Below are 15,811 nucleotides of genomic sequence, written 5' to 3' on the forward strand. Positions count from 1 at the left end.
CTTGATGATAGAATCCAGCATCTTCCCTGCTACCGAAGTTCAGCTCACTGGCCTATGGTTACCCGATTTCTGCCTACCTCCTTTTCTAAATAGTGGTGTCACGTTTGCTAATTTCCAATTCGCCGGGACCACGCCAGAGTCTAGTGAATGTTGGTAAATTATCACTAGTGCATTTGCAATTTCCCTAGCCATCACTTTTAGCACCCTGTGATGCATTCCATCAGGGCCAGGAGTCTTGTCTACCTTTAGCCCCATTAGCTGGCCCAATACTGCCTCCTTGGTGATCACAATCCTCTCAAGGTCCTCACCTGTCATAGCTTCATTTCCATCAGTCACTGGCATGTTATTTGTGTCTTCCACTGTGAAGACCGACCCAAAAAATCTGTTCAGTTCCACAGCCATTTCCCCATCTCCCATTATTATTAAATCTCCCTTCTCATCCTCTAAAGGACCAATATTTACCTTAGCCACTCTTTTTTGTTTTATATATTTGTAGAAACTATTACTATCTGTTTTTATATTCTGAGCAAGTTTACTCCCATAATCGATCTTACTCTTATTTATAGCTTTTTTAGTAGCTTTCTGTTACCCCCCTGAAGTTTTCCCAGTCCTCTAGTCTCCCACTAATTTTTGCTACTTTGTATGCTTTTTCCTTCAATTTGATACTCCCCCTTATTTCCTGAGATACCCACGGTCGATTTTCCCTCTTTCTACCGTCCTTCCTTTTTGTTGGTATAAACCTTTGCTGAGCACTGTGAAAAATCGCTTGGAAGGTCTCCACTGTTCCTCAACTGTTTCACCATAAAGTATTTGCTTCCAGTCTACCTTAGCTTGTTCTTCTCTCATCCCATTGTAATCTCCTTTGTTTAAGCACAAAACACTAGTGCTTGATTTTACATTCTCACCCTCCATCTGTATTTTAAATTCCACCATATTGTGATCCTCCTTCCGAGAGGATCCCTAACTATGAGATCCTGAATCAATCCTGTCTCATTACACAGGACCAGATCTAGGAAACACTTGTTCCCTCGTAGGTTCCATTACATACTGTTCTAGGAAACTATCGCTGATACATTCTATAAACTCCTCCTCAAGGCTGCCTTGACCGACCTGGTTAAACCAATCGACATGTAGATTAAAATCCCCCATGATAACTGCTGTACCATTTCTACATGCATCAGTTATTTCTTTGTTTATTGCCTGCCCCACCATAATGTTACTATTTGGTGGCATATAGACTACTCCTATCAGTGACTTTTTCGCCTTACTATTCCTGATTTCCACCCAAATGGATTCAACCTTATTCTCCATAGCACCGATGTCATCCCTTACTGTTGCCCGGATGTCATCCTTAAATAACAGAGCTACACCACCTCCCTTACCATCCATTCTGTCCTTCCGAATAGTTTGATACCCTCGGATATTTAACTCCCAGTCGTGACCATCCTTTAACCATGTTTCAGTAATGGCCACTAAATCATAGTCATTCACGATGATTTGCGCCATCAACGCATTTAACTTATTCCAAATACTACGAGCATTCTGGTAAAGTACACTTACGTTGGCATTTTTTACCTCTGTTCTGAATCTTAACACCTCGATCAGTAACCTCTCCTAAGTTATATTTCCTCTTAACCTTTCTCCTAATCTTGTCGTTGAACCCATATCTTCATGTAACAACCTGCCGCGTCGCTTACCATTAATGTTTTCACTTCCCGCTTTATTCCTTTTTGTATTCCTGGTCCTATTCACTGAGCTCCCCTCAGTCACTCTACCTTGTACTGTCGCCCTTTTTGATTTTGGACTATGGCTTCTCGGCCTTACACTTTCCACTTTTGTTTCTGTCCCTGTTTTACCACCTTCCAACTTCCTGCATCGGTTCCCATCCCCCTGCCACATTAGTTTAAACTCCCCAACAGGTCTTGCAAACACCCGCCCTAGGACATCGTTCCAATCCTGCCCAGGTGCAAACCGTCCGGTTTATACTGGTCTCACCTCCCCCAGAACCGGTTCCAATGCCCCGGAATTTGAATCCCTCCCTCTTGCACCATCACTCGAGCCACGCATTCATCCCATCTATCCTGACATTCCTACTCTGACTAGCTCGTGGCACTGGTAGCAATCCTGAGATTACTACCTTTGAGGTCCTACTTTTTAGTTTAACTCCTAACTCCCTGAATTCAGCTTGTAGGACCTCGTCCCGTTTTTATACCTATGTCGTTGGTGCCTATGTGCACCACGACAGCTGGCTGTTCACCCCCCACCCCCTCTCAGAATGTCCTGCAGCCGCTCCGAGACATCCTTGACCCTTGCACCAGGGAGGCAACATACCATCCTGGAGTCTCGATTGCGTCCGCAGAACCGCCTGTCTATTCCCCTTACAATTGAGACCCCTATCACTATAGCTCTGCCATTCTTCTTCCTGTCCAGTTGCGCAGCAGAGCCAGCCACGGTTCCATGAACCTGGCTGCTGCTGTTTCCCCTGGTGAGCCATCTCCCTCAACAGTATCCAAAGCGGTATATCTGTTTTGCAGGGAGATGACCGCAGGGGATACCTGCACTGCCTTCCTACTCTTGCTCTGTCTTTTGATCACCCATTTTCAATCTCCATCAGTACCTTTCACCTGCGGTGTGACCAAATCGCTAAATGTGCTATCCACGACGCCCTCAGCATCGCGGATGCTCAAAAGTGAGTCCATCCGCAGCTCCAGAGCCGTCAAGCGGTCTAACAGGAGCTGCAACTGGACACACTTCTTGCACGTGAAGGAGCCAGGAACAGTGGACGTGTCCCTGAGCTCCCACATCGCACACGAGGAGCATGATACGGGTCTGAGATCTCCTGCCATGTCTTAAACCTTCGGTTAACTTCAACAATTACAATTTCCCCAAAACAATTTTTACATATAAATAAACAACGAAGAAATAAATAAATAAATATACCAATGAAAAGAAAAAGAAAACAGAAACACTACTTACCAGTCACTTACATGGGATAAAAAACACTTCCTCCCCACCCAGCTTCGAATTCTCACCTAGATTCAAATTCCCAAACTCACTCTTGGTTCTGTCTCACTCTTGGCTGTGTTTTCTCTGGCTCACTGCGAGAAATCACTGGGAGTGAGTTTACAAGTTGCTCTTTTTAAACTGTCCTGAATTGACTCCCCTCCCCCACCTGCTTTTAGATCAAGGTAGATTTAAGTGACTGACACTTAACTGCCAACCAGTTATGTGAGTGGGTGGGGCAGTCCTTGTTAACCTACACTGCACGAGTCTACCTTAATTTAAATTAATTTAAACTCCTGAAATTTAAAAGGAGCTGCCTTACTGATTTGATTCATTTCACACCTAGATTCAAATTCCCAAACTCACTCTTGGTTCTGTCTCACTCTGGCTGTGTTTTCCCTGGCTCACTGGAAGAACTCACTGGGCATGTTTGGACCCCAGTTAGAAAACGAAAATGGCCCCGATTGGCAGGTGTTAAACGAGACTGCCCACAAATTTGTACATGGCACATGTACACATGACAAACTCCAGAAACGAAAACCACCCCAACCCCCGGCTGAACAGGCAGAACACACCTCATGAATGCTGTAACCACATAGCGCAGGGCCACAACAGAAGGAGACCCAGATTTCCTATAGACTATCCCATTAACCGTCACCGAATTACAGGACACGTGTGTTAAAATGACACCGTTCCTCCCCACATCGGACCCCCACGAATTCTTTGATAGGGTAATACAGCAGGCGACCATGTACGGCCAGGATGAAAAGCAGCAAGTGAAGCGAGCAATTTTGAGCCTCGACCCTTCAGTCGTGGCAGCCCTTCCCGACCCACAAAATGTAGGAGGTTGCACACTCCAAGAAATGCATACAGCGACCCGAGACGCGATCGGCTATAACAAAGGAGGCCTAAACAAGTGGAGGCAAAAGAAAAAAGAGAACCCCACAGCGTTTGCAGGACGCTTGTGGCTACATTTCACGGCAGTATTCGGAGAGTTAACCCGCGCACATTTTGTCCCCAGATAATATGGCCAAATGGACCCGCATCCTAGTCTCTCATGCAACAGAGGCAGGACAGAGAGCTTGCGCAAATTACGACCCCTCAGACGAGGCCCACAACGAGATTGAAAAGATTGTCCCGTGCTTGGCAACAGTCCATCCAAGGCCAAACCCCATTTGTTAAAGCAGAGGAGGTGCAGGCAGACATGCATCCAGTTAGGACGCACCAGAACCCCGCATGGGTAAATGAACCCGAGGAGTGTTATAATTGCGGCCAATTAGGACACTGCGCACGAGAATGCAATGCGCCCCAGAAGCAGCAGAGAAACCAGCAGACAGGCACCCTAAATGAGAATAGGGCAAAGACAATCCACAGTATTAGCGCCCGTTCCGAGAACACAGATATGAACGGCAGCGACTGACAGTGTTCGCGCTCCCCAACTTGGGTCTGCAACACCATTTGGGACAAATCCGGAAGACTGCTAGTGGCAGGCACAGTCCGGGGACACACCGTGGAATTCCTTTGGAACACAGGAGGGTCCCGCACCACGCTAAACTCCTCCACAATGTTTCAGCAAGACACATGGTCCATCACCGACACCATTACACTCAGCGGTTTTACAGGGCATTTGCAGCAGAAACACATCACAGCCCCTGTAGCAATCCAGATAGGGAACATTCAAACAAAACAATCCCCACACAGCCAAACCCATTTTAGGAATTTACTTTTTGAGCTCCCACAACATCTCATTTTATCCAGTGAATAAATGTATGTGGAGAATGGCAAAGGCAGCACGAGCCCCCGCCACGCTCACAATTGGAGAGTGTGAAAATCGGATCAGCGCAGTAGGAGACTTCTGTTTCGACCCCCGAGCCATTAGTCAGGACAAACAAGTTAGGGCAGTCCTGCAGCAACACAAAGTAGCATTTGCACAGCACAACCACGATTTTGGCAAGATCGCTGGCTTAGTTAATATTACAGGTCCCCACCCCATACCCCAAAAGCAGTACGGTTTTCCCCAAGAAGTAGAGGGCGAAATCTCAAAAGTGATACTGAGTGTGCTTGAACAAAGCGTACTCCGATCAGTAGCCTCCACAAATAATGCACCAATTTGGCCTGTCAGGCAATCCGATCGATTATGGCGACTGACCATCGATTACCGGGAACTGAACAAAATAACCCCAGTAGCAGCCCCTACCGTAGCCACGAGTCCCGAGACCAAGCTCTAACAGGGACTACAGTCAAAAGAAAAATCGGTTTTGGACATTAGCAACTGCTGTTGTTCCATACCATTGGGTAAAGCGTGCCAATATAAATTCGCATTCACATTACAGGGACCGCAGTATACGTGGACGTGCCTTCCACAAGACTTCCATAACTCCCCCTCCATTTTCCACCACCAGCTGTCAAATGGATTAGCAAAATTTTCCCGACCCGATTATCTGGTAAAAGTTGAACTGCTGCTACAGAGGGACACAAAGGGACAGCACATTTCGCTTCTCTCCGAACTTTTAGGACTCCGACAACAGATTGGCTGTAAAATGAACCCCAAGAAGGCCGAGATTTTGTAGGAAAAGGTGATTTACTTAGGTACAGTTATCACGCATGGCAAACGCGAGATCGAGCAGGAAATAATTGACTCGATCGTCAAATTACCCCTGCCTCATAACGTCACAGCCCGCCGGTCATTTCTAGGACTGGTTGGCGACTGCAGAAACCATATCGACGGTTTTGCCACAAAAGCAGCGCCCCAACCCGAACCTCTCAAGAAACAAGCACCTTGGGAATGGCTTCCACAGCACACGGATGCCGTGGATGCTTTAAAAAGAGCCCTCAGCACAGCCCATTACAGGTCCCAGATCCACTCTCCCCGTACGCAATTAAGGTTGCAACTACCGACCGAACCCTTTCTGCCCTTCTCCTCCAAGAACGACATGATCGATTCGGCCCCTTGGTATATGCCTCACGCGTATTAGATCCAGTCGAGCAAGCATTTTCAGCCTGCGAAAGGCACTGGCTCGCAGTTTTTGGGGCAGCACAATACTTCGCCGACATTACAGAACTCAACCCCATCACCATTCTCACTGAAAACACTCCAACACAACTCCTACTTGATGGTAGACATAAGGATGGCACAGTCAGCCAGATCCGCGCAGCCTGTTGGACCCTTCCTTTACAGGGACAGGACATCACATTAAGGGAACCAAGACCCACACTTTCCTAGCCGATAATTTCCAATAGGCAGGCACCCCACATGAGTGTGAAATCATCTCCACTAAGCATAATACAGTACCCTTTGTACCGAACTCAGCTCCCCCGAAACCAGGCGCTACACGCCAGAGACCACAGACACATGCGTACCCCTTTGAATCTATGTGAATGGTTCCTCAACAGGTTTAAACGGAAAATGAATTACCGTTTGCGGTATTTATCTAGAGGACGCGCAGGGACGCGTCCTAGAAGAGATTTCCTTAAAATTGCGAGGGCATTTAGGCTCGCACGCAGCAGAACGGGCAGCCGTAGCTTATATTGTACAGCACCCCGACTCATTTTTTCCGACCGCCGCCGACATATATTCTGACAGTCTACATGTCTACAACAGTTTAACCGAATTCCTACCCCTGTGGGAAACTAGAGGATTCGTTTCCGCAGACGGAAAGCCCCAACCCTCAGCCCCAATACTCCAACATAATCTGAAAACGGCCAAAGATAGGAAATGAGGAATCATCAAAATTCGTAGTCATCATCGTCGTCCCCCCCCCCCCCCCCCCGGTAACGTTAAAGCAGACGCCCTACAAAGGCAGGTTCCAGACACGGTCACATTTGAAACTCCCACCCGAAAGCGCCCCAGTACACGATGTTCTTGTCTGACAGACTAACCTTGAAGATTTGACAAAGGTTCAAAAGGAAGATGAGAAGCTCAGGGAAGTTTTAAAAGGCAACTTCCCAGCCTCTTATGATAAGTTTAAACACACGTTAACCACACATGACAGTGTGATTTTAAAAGACAGCATTTATGTAGTCCCCAGCCAGGACCTGAATCAAATTATTTGTCAGTTCCAATACAATCATGGACACCAAGGCATTGAACCCACCCTCGCCCACCTCAGACCTCTCTGATGGTGGCCTGATTTAAAAGCCAATGTTGCACATTACATAGTGAATTGCTTAATCTGTGCCCAGAACAATCCGGACAGATATGCAATAAATGCTCAGCTAAGTCACCCGTTAATGACCCCCTGGGCGAATTTGCAAATCGACTATATCGGACCCGTACCCACCCCCCCCCCCCCCCCTTGCAGGAATGGTTTCAAGTATGTGTTGGTGGTCATCGACATCTTCACAAAATGAGTGGAATCGTTTCCACCCAGACGTAGCACTGCCAAAACCACAGCTAAAGTCCCCACTCAGCTCATTTTTACAAGATGGGGACTCCCACGCAGCATGGAGTCCGATTCAAGGCTCCCATTCTACACGATGAGTGATGAAAAACGACTTTATAATTTTCGGCATAAAACAAAAGTTCAATTTTGCATAAAACCCCCAATCAAGCGGCATAGTAGAAAGGATGAACAGAACTTTAAAAGCGACCCTCAGAAAAATGGTGCAACAACAAAACAGCACCTGGGACTCAGTTCTCCAATTTGCATTAATGTTCATTCGAAACACAGTATCCACGTCCACAGGATACACCCACCACACACTCATGACCGGACGCCCCATGAAAGGGACAGAATATGTATTCGGACTGGATTTGGCCAGCCCCGCAGTCAACACCCTCACGCATGAGAAAACAGTACAACAGGTTATTGAAAATGTGAAAGCAGCCTAGCTTGCAGCAGCCGTCAGGCTTGGAACCCGTAAGAAGCAAAGCAAAGCTTGCTTTGATAAAACAGTACACGCCACCGAGTTTGTCGTAGGGCAGTAAGTTATGCTATCCCTATACAACCCCAGTTCATTCCATTCCCCCAAATTAACCGGACTGTACTCTATCTCTGATAAAGTCAGCCCCTCTGTATATAAAATCGCCTATCGAATGGCAAGCCTGCGTGGTTCCACACAAACCAGCTGAATGCTTATGGCTCGCAGAACAACCATTCACACCACATCTCGCTTGCAGCAGCAGATGAGCACGCCCCGCCCACGAACGACGTATTCCTACCTTCCCCCAACCTGTCCAGCCCATCTTCAGACATTACTTCGACTCCAACCCCAGAGGCACGACTCCGCCTCTCCCTTCCTTCAACCAGCAGCGATAGCGATAGCTACAGCCTCAGCACACCACGCTACGATTACAGCCCTGCACCACTCCAAGCGATTCCGAACATGATTCCATCGACCCCTTCGAGATAATGTACATTAAATTCCTGACCCAAACTAACCGCCCGGCGACTATGGATTAACCCCTAGCAGCTCCAACTTCGATTCTAAATTCTGGCACCGAGACATTTCGTTCAGGCTCATTCGGAATGATGAGTTGCCCTTAGCAGCTTTAACGCACCTACTCCAGTCAAGAGTATGGTAGCCGTGAGAAGATGATGACATTGAGCCTGACTCTCACCAAATGAATCCCTTTGCGACTCTGTTCGCTATTGAGCAATGACGTGTCCAGATGATGGCAAAAAGGAACCAATGGAAAGTAGCGGTGTCCTTTCTGATGGAAACTGCACCATGCTTGTTATGTATGTTTGTTTGTTATTGTGAATGTTAAGTGTTGTTCGTTCATTTAAAGCTTTTCATGGCCCCACGCCACATCTTGATGCAGTCAGAACTACCCTTCCGACGCCAAATGGTGTTAGAGGAACTAGTTCTTCCGCAGACAAGCTCTTCTGCTTTGAAGGTTGAAGTTAACACAAATGCAATCCCCACGACGACCACAAATTCTTACCGTTCTTGTCGGTCGCTCAGGCAGTGGAGAAACGGCACTGCTCCTCGCCCTGCCTGAGGACCTCCCATCTGGTCAGCTCCGCTCGGGTAGAGCACATACGGCACTGATCACCGTCCTACCCGGGGATTCCACCCATTCTAATCCGCTGTGGCCCATACGCACCCCATTTGGCACTTTTAGTTCAAAACTCTTTTCTTTGTTTATGGCAACCCTTAGGTTGCTTCCAAGTGCTATTTACATCCTCAAACACTGGGATGGTAGATCGCAGAGCCTGCGAGGCGGCTCGCACTAAGTCAGTATTTTTCTCAGATGTCTTGTCCCAAATATTTGGTTTGAAAAAAAAAAGAAAATGAGGGAGTCACAGATGTTGACAGATTATAATGGGAAATTGGCAATAAAGGACAGACAGATGTAAGAGATATTGAACAAGACACTAACAGAAATGATGCTTGTGTCCATAGAACTCCAGAACCACAGACGCCTCAAGAGGAAGAAAGAAAGAAGAAAAGATGAAGACAACCATCATGCCCGACAGTTGGATCTTAGCGGGATCCCTCCAGTTGCGCATGGACGCTACCCCCCTGACCTCTACCACACAGGTCATGATTGTTTCCCACCCCTGCCATACACTGTATCCCGAGATATTTACTGATACAACGACCTGGTGACAGGTTCATAACTTGGTATTCCCTGTCCTACGTTGTAGAATCACAATTCGTACTTGCGATACTCTGCAGTGTCGTTCAAACCCTTAGATTCAGGAAATGGCGGAGGAAAGCCCCCCCGCACCCCGGTATACACCGTCAGATCCCCTATTTTTGGACATTAAAAAAACCCAAACCCTTTAATTCACTTAAAGTACATCCATTTTTTGTGTGTTTGTTTCGCTCTAATAAAGAAATGTAAAACTCGGTGCTTGACTGCCAAGCTAGAGAGACCTGTGTTGCTGCTATTGTACAGTTTAAAATGTAGATAATTATTTTGATTGATTGATGATAGTTTAGTTAAGGCGAGTTAGAGGTTTCAGTCTTTCATTTTTGTAATGCATGCCAGAGTGTCATTGCGCCCCGTAGAATTTTATAATGATGTATGTACATGAAGTAATTTAGGTAAAGTTTCAATTCATAGGACAGAGCAGTGTCCTATGAACATAGAGCCTGTCAGTGCTATGGGTGCCCGACTTAGGAGGAGAACTAAGAAGATGCAGTAATTTGACCCTTCACACTTTGCGTTGCGGATCACAAGGAGGGTGTGTAGCCATCTGGGATGGCCACTTCCAGAATACAAAATGGATCTTTGCAAAGATTGCAGGGAACTATAGACAATGCTAAGAAAACAAGCAGGCACAGAGCCTGCTCGTGTATTGGGACCGCAGCTCCCAGACGAGACTGAAACTGTAGGTCTATTAACATATTGATGACCCATCTCCGGGAACAAAGGGGAGATACTCAAGTAACCGATCTGTCTCCAGAGCTCGCGGCGCCAGTTCCCCAAACCTAAAGCACAAACAAAGCCAGGCCAACCGCCACCTAGGACACGCCCAGCCATCAGGGCACCCACCCCTTTATTGGTCAAGATCAATACGAGTGATCAAGATCCGGCACAATTGGTTGGGGCCAAGTTCAATGCCCGCCCAAAAGCGCGCGACGCCCTTTCAGGTATAAGAAGAAGGCCCAAGGAGAGAATCGCGCTCTTGGAATCGACTGTCAAAGCGTAGAGACCCTTCCACCAGCTACAGCAGAAGCAAGTATGTCCAAGGTCAACGCTCGCTACCAGACGGACGACCTTAGTTGTTCTCCTTTACCACTTCGACCCCAGCAGCCTCAGATCCGAACAACGACCATTGTTCCTTTGACTAAGTGGGCACCTGAAGCTAAGTATAGGCGTTAGCGTTAGAGATAGTTTAGTCTGTAGTATTTTGTGCATGAGTAGATATTGCTGTGTATGTAAATAAATAGTATTGACTTTGAACTAACTAACTGGTGTATCGGTTGTTTGATCAGTATTCGGGTTCGAACCTTGTGGCGGTATCGAAAGATACCTGGCGACTCTAAAGCAAACGTAATTAGGATTAAGGAAGGCGACCGTATTGGCCGCCATATTCATAACCAGAGAAACAGAGCAACACCTTCCAAACCAAAGCCATCTAACCTATGTTGCAACACATGTCCTTCGAAAACTGCAGTTGTGCCCAGACCAGAGAAATGGCAGCAATCCAAGTGCCCGTAGGACCTCAACCTTGTCAAAGGTAATCGTGGAAGAGAAAATAATTCTGGCCTTCTTAGTGCAGTTCAGATGGGAATGAACTTCGCTCAAGGACCATTTCGTTAATAAATTAAGTTAAACGGAGAGCAACCCATTGGGAAGACAGGTAACACGTTCTCCTCTCTTACAAGGGAATGGGGTTGGAATAAGAAGGAAGACTTGCTACAATTGGGTTGGGCTTAGTGAGAATCCGCCAATATTGTCCTGAACAATATTGGTTTCCATTTTGAAGGACGGATATACGGTACTTGTCTGATACTGGTTAAGCGTTTGAAAGGAGTGAAAACAGAGCAGGGCACAGAATAATACTCGAGTTCGTTGCGTGAACGGAAGGAGAGAGCAAGAACAGAATTGGGGTTATAGACAGTGGTCAGATTGAGAGTTCAGAGCCCGCCTTCTGAAAGACAATGTGATTCTCAACATCGCAGGAAAGTAGGTCGATTACTAGTTCGTGACTAGTCTCTACGTTTGTCCTATCCAAACGATGGAGTTCCAGTTGATATAAGGATAACATTACTTAAAGATGAAGAGTATCAGCGGAAACAGGATTCGAGATATTGAAGAAAATGCATTTAAAACAATAGTTAATAAATTAATTGCAAAGAATTGAAGACGACAGGGTAGTTGTTGTGTTGCAGCACGCTAAGGTGGAGGTGGCGGGTGCCGGGAAGTCAATGGCAACTAAATAGGCAGCAAGTGTCTACCACTCAGAACTACTGAGACGGAGGCAGAGGTTCGGTCACTGTACTTCATCAGGTGGGGGGGTGGGGGGGCGGTAGTTAGAAGGACATTGTTTTTATTATTAATTTATGGGATGTGGGCGTCGCTGACTGGTCCTGCATTGTTACCCATCCCCAATTGCCCTTGAGTGGCTTCCTCGGCCATCTCAGATGCCATTTAAGAATTCAACACACGGCTGCAGATCCGGGATCACATGCTGGCCAGACCATGTAACGATGGAACATTTCCATCCCTAAAGGACATTAGTGAAACAAATGCTTTTTTACAGCAATTTTCAATGGTTATCATTATACTTCTGATTCCATTTTTTATTGAAAGTTCACTATCTGAAACGATGGATATTATGTTCCACAACGCAGTCAAAACTCATTAGACCCACTGTTCTGATTTTGAAACGGCCAAAGATAGCGACAGCATAATATAGGGAGTTAGGTGGAAAATTAGCAAGCAGTAGATCAAACGCACGCATCTCCCGATTGACTGTGGGCATCGGAACTTAATTTGTAGGGTAAGGTTTCTGCAGCAGGGATGCCTCTAGGAAGTTGAGACATTTGGATCCGGTTCTGGTATCTATATGGACTTGAACATAGCCAACACTGTGTTCCTTGCTCATGCTTTTGGGACGGTGTGGCTTTCGGAACTAAAGCTGGGCAAGGGGAAGTTGTGGAAGTGGAAGAGCATTTTCGGAGCAGTGATCATAATTAAGTAAGTTTTAACATACGTGTGGAAAAGGACAACTGTAGAGTTCAAGTTCTAACTGGGGCAGAATCAAATTGACTTTGCCGAGCAGTGACTGAGCAAAAATAGCCTGGAAAGAAAATCAGTGTCAGAGTAATGTGTGCGTGTGGGGGGGGGGGGGGGCGATAATCAAACGATTCAAAGTAAAATATGCACCTGCAAGGTAAAAGGATGGTTCAGCCAATTCTAGAGCCTTGTGTTTGTCAAGGGGATGGCAGGGCATGGTAGAACCAAAAGCCGGAAGTAGCCTAGAAAGATAAGGCGTGAAATGAAAAAGAAATTAGGAAACAAAGAGGAAGACATGAAATAAGATTGGAAAGCAAAGTCAATATAAACCCAAAGATGTAAGTTCAATACATCACGAGCAAGTGTATAATCAAGGGAATAGCAGGGCCCAGAAAATACCACAATGATGATCTATGTGTCGAGCATGTTGGTATGGTTTCATGAATACTTCGCATCTGTTCAAAAAAGAGGGGAACAGTGCAGAGATTGTAGTTAAATGGGAGGAGTGTGAAATATTAGGGATCATAAACCTAGGAGGAAGGAGTCAATCACGGGAGTCGTATCCTTGAAAGTGAATAAACCACCAGGTCCAAAAGAAATGTTCCACAGGAAAGAAAAGTAAGCCAGGAATGTATGACGATCATTTTCTCAATCTTACTGGACACACATGTGGTGTTCGAGGATTTGAGATTGGTTTCTGTTGCTGCTTTATTTATAAAGGAGTGCGAGATTATAGACCGAATAGTTACAGCCAATCGGTATAATCTCGTCTCTGGGCACTTTTGATGGCATCAATTATATCAAAGAGGATGTACTGTGACTTAGAAAGGCACAGATTAATCACGATAACCAGCGTGGATTCACTGAGGGAATGCCATGACTGACAAACGTGATTGCATTTTTTGAGGAAGTCCAAAAGGATGGGGGAAGTGCAGTTGATGTGGTCTACATGGATTTTTGCAAGACATTTCTACAAGGTCCCACGCGGTAAACTGGTTTTAAAAAATCTCATGGGATCCAAGGGAATGTGGGAAGCATCGTAGCAAATTGAATCCGTAGCAGGGAAGTCAGGGAAGGAAGGCAAATTGAAAGTTGCAGTGTATTGAATGGGGAATTAAGTAATGAAGTAGTTGACTTGCTGCAGCTGTCCGCAATTCTGGTGTGGTGCATCTCGCGTATTGTGTATAATTTTGCATTCCTTAATTGAGAGGGATATAATTGCACTTGAATTAGGTCAGAGACGATTCACTCGATTTATTCCTGGGGAAATGGTGAGCAGGCAATGCCTACACCTATTGGAGTGTGGAGCAATTTGAGCTGACCTCCTTGAAACTTAAATATTCCAGTTGGGAAATCACAGGGCGGGTGCGAACAGGATAGTCACTGGTGAAGTGATACAAACGAAGATGTGCCCGGATGAGCTACAGTAGCCATTTAACTGCAAGTTAATTAATTAGGAAGCAAATAAAGTGGTGTACAGAGACGTGAAGCATGGCTAGCCTTGACAATCCTTTTTCCTGCTCGCACTCTGACCTGTTTATCAATCCAACTGCCGCAGTGAAGGTCAAGGCAAACTGAAGGAACAGCACCTACTTTGGACTCGGCAATTAACGCTCTTCGAGAGTCCATATTCATTTTGGACAAACGTTTACGATAACGTCTGCCTCTATTTTATTTTCTGTCACTTGGTTTTTCTGCTGGTTCCGTATTTCTCCCTTCTTGATTCAATGACTTAGCATTCAGGCCGAGGATTTAGGCAGAAGATCAGCAATGGTCATTTTCGATGGCAGAAACTACTCGCAGTCCACTTTCTATATGCTCTAACTTTTTATGTTCATTTTTACGACTATTTATTTAGTCTACATATACTAATTAATTGTATTTAAAGTTGTCAGTTACCATGATGTGACGCGAAATAACTCTAATGTACCCTTATTCCAGAACTTTGGATTATTGGCCAGGCATTCTACCATTCTTGCCTTACGGAAATACTTCTCAGGCATCTCTTTATCATTTCCCACGTTTGTGTGATTATCAGTAATTCTCAACATTGCACATTCTGATTCGCATTAACTGTTTTAGCAGTTGTTCTTTTTGCAGTTTATGCGCTCAGATTAGAGGCATTTAAAGAGGTCCTTGGGTCCATCGAGTCTGTGCCGGCCATGAAGCACCGATCAGTTCCAGCACTTGGCCCTTAACCTTGTATGCTATGGCGTTTCAAGTGCTCATCGTATTGCTTCATAAAAGTCCTGAGAGTTGCCTTCTCTACCACCCTCTCAGGCAGTGAGTTCCAGATTCCCACCACCCACTGGGTGTACAGGTTGTTTTTCAAATCCCCTCTAAATCTATTCCCCCAGCCATTGACCCTCTACCAAGAGGAAAAGTTCCTTCCTAAATACGCTATCTATGTCTTTCATTATTCTGTATATCACTGTCAGATTCCCCCTTAGCCTTCTCTGCTCTCAGTAAAACAATCTCAGCCTCTCTCCATAGCTGAAGCGCTCTGGCCCATACAAAATGCTGGCCAATCTCCTCTGCACGCTCTCTAGTGCATTCACTTCCTTCATATCGTGTGGCCACCAGACCTGCACACAGTACTTTACTTGTGGTCTTACGAGGGTTTTATACAGTTCCAACAGAACGGCCCTGCTCTTGAATCGTATGCTCAGGCTAATAAAGGCAAGCGTACCATACACGTTCTTATTCTCCTCATTGACGCAACTTTTGCCCACCACATATGCTTACTTTGTTGGTCAGCCAACTCTTGCTTCGACTCCATTCCTCTCAAGTGTTTACCTCAATTAAGTTTCGTAAATGCAACTCTGGCCAATGTGATCCTCTGCGCCAATGTGTCAATCAAATGCCAAGGCTCCTTTTATAGTTGATTTTTATCCATCTTTTGAATGAGAAAACCTTGGACGCAGAACCCCTTTCACATACAATTCTGAGATTGAATCCTTAATCTAATAATCTTCCCTTTGGATGTGACAGTAGCCAATTAATGGACAGGTGGTAGAAATGTGCATTGACGGTACTCTCTCGATTAATGAGCTGCCATGTACCATGTCTAATTGCAGTACAAGACCTCTGCACATGGTGCTGTACTGTGTGGAAACCTGCAATTGCATTTGCGTTTCTCAGCTTTATTCAATATCATTCATTTCGAACATC

This window comes from Scyliorhinus torazame, chromosome 4, assembly GCF_047496885.1.
Source record: "Scyliorhinus torazame isolate Kashiwa2021f chromosome 4, sScyTor2.1, whole genome shotgun sequence".
NCBI lineage: Eukaryota > Metazoa > Chordata > Chondrichthyes > Carcharhiniformes > Scyliorhinidae > Scyliorhinus > Scyliorhinus torazame.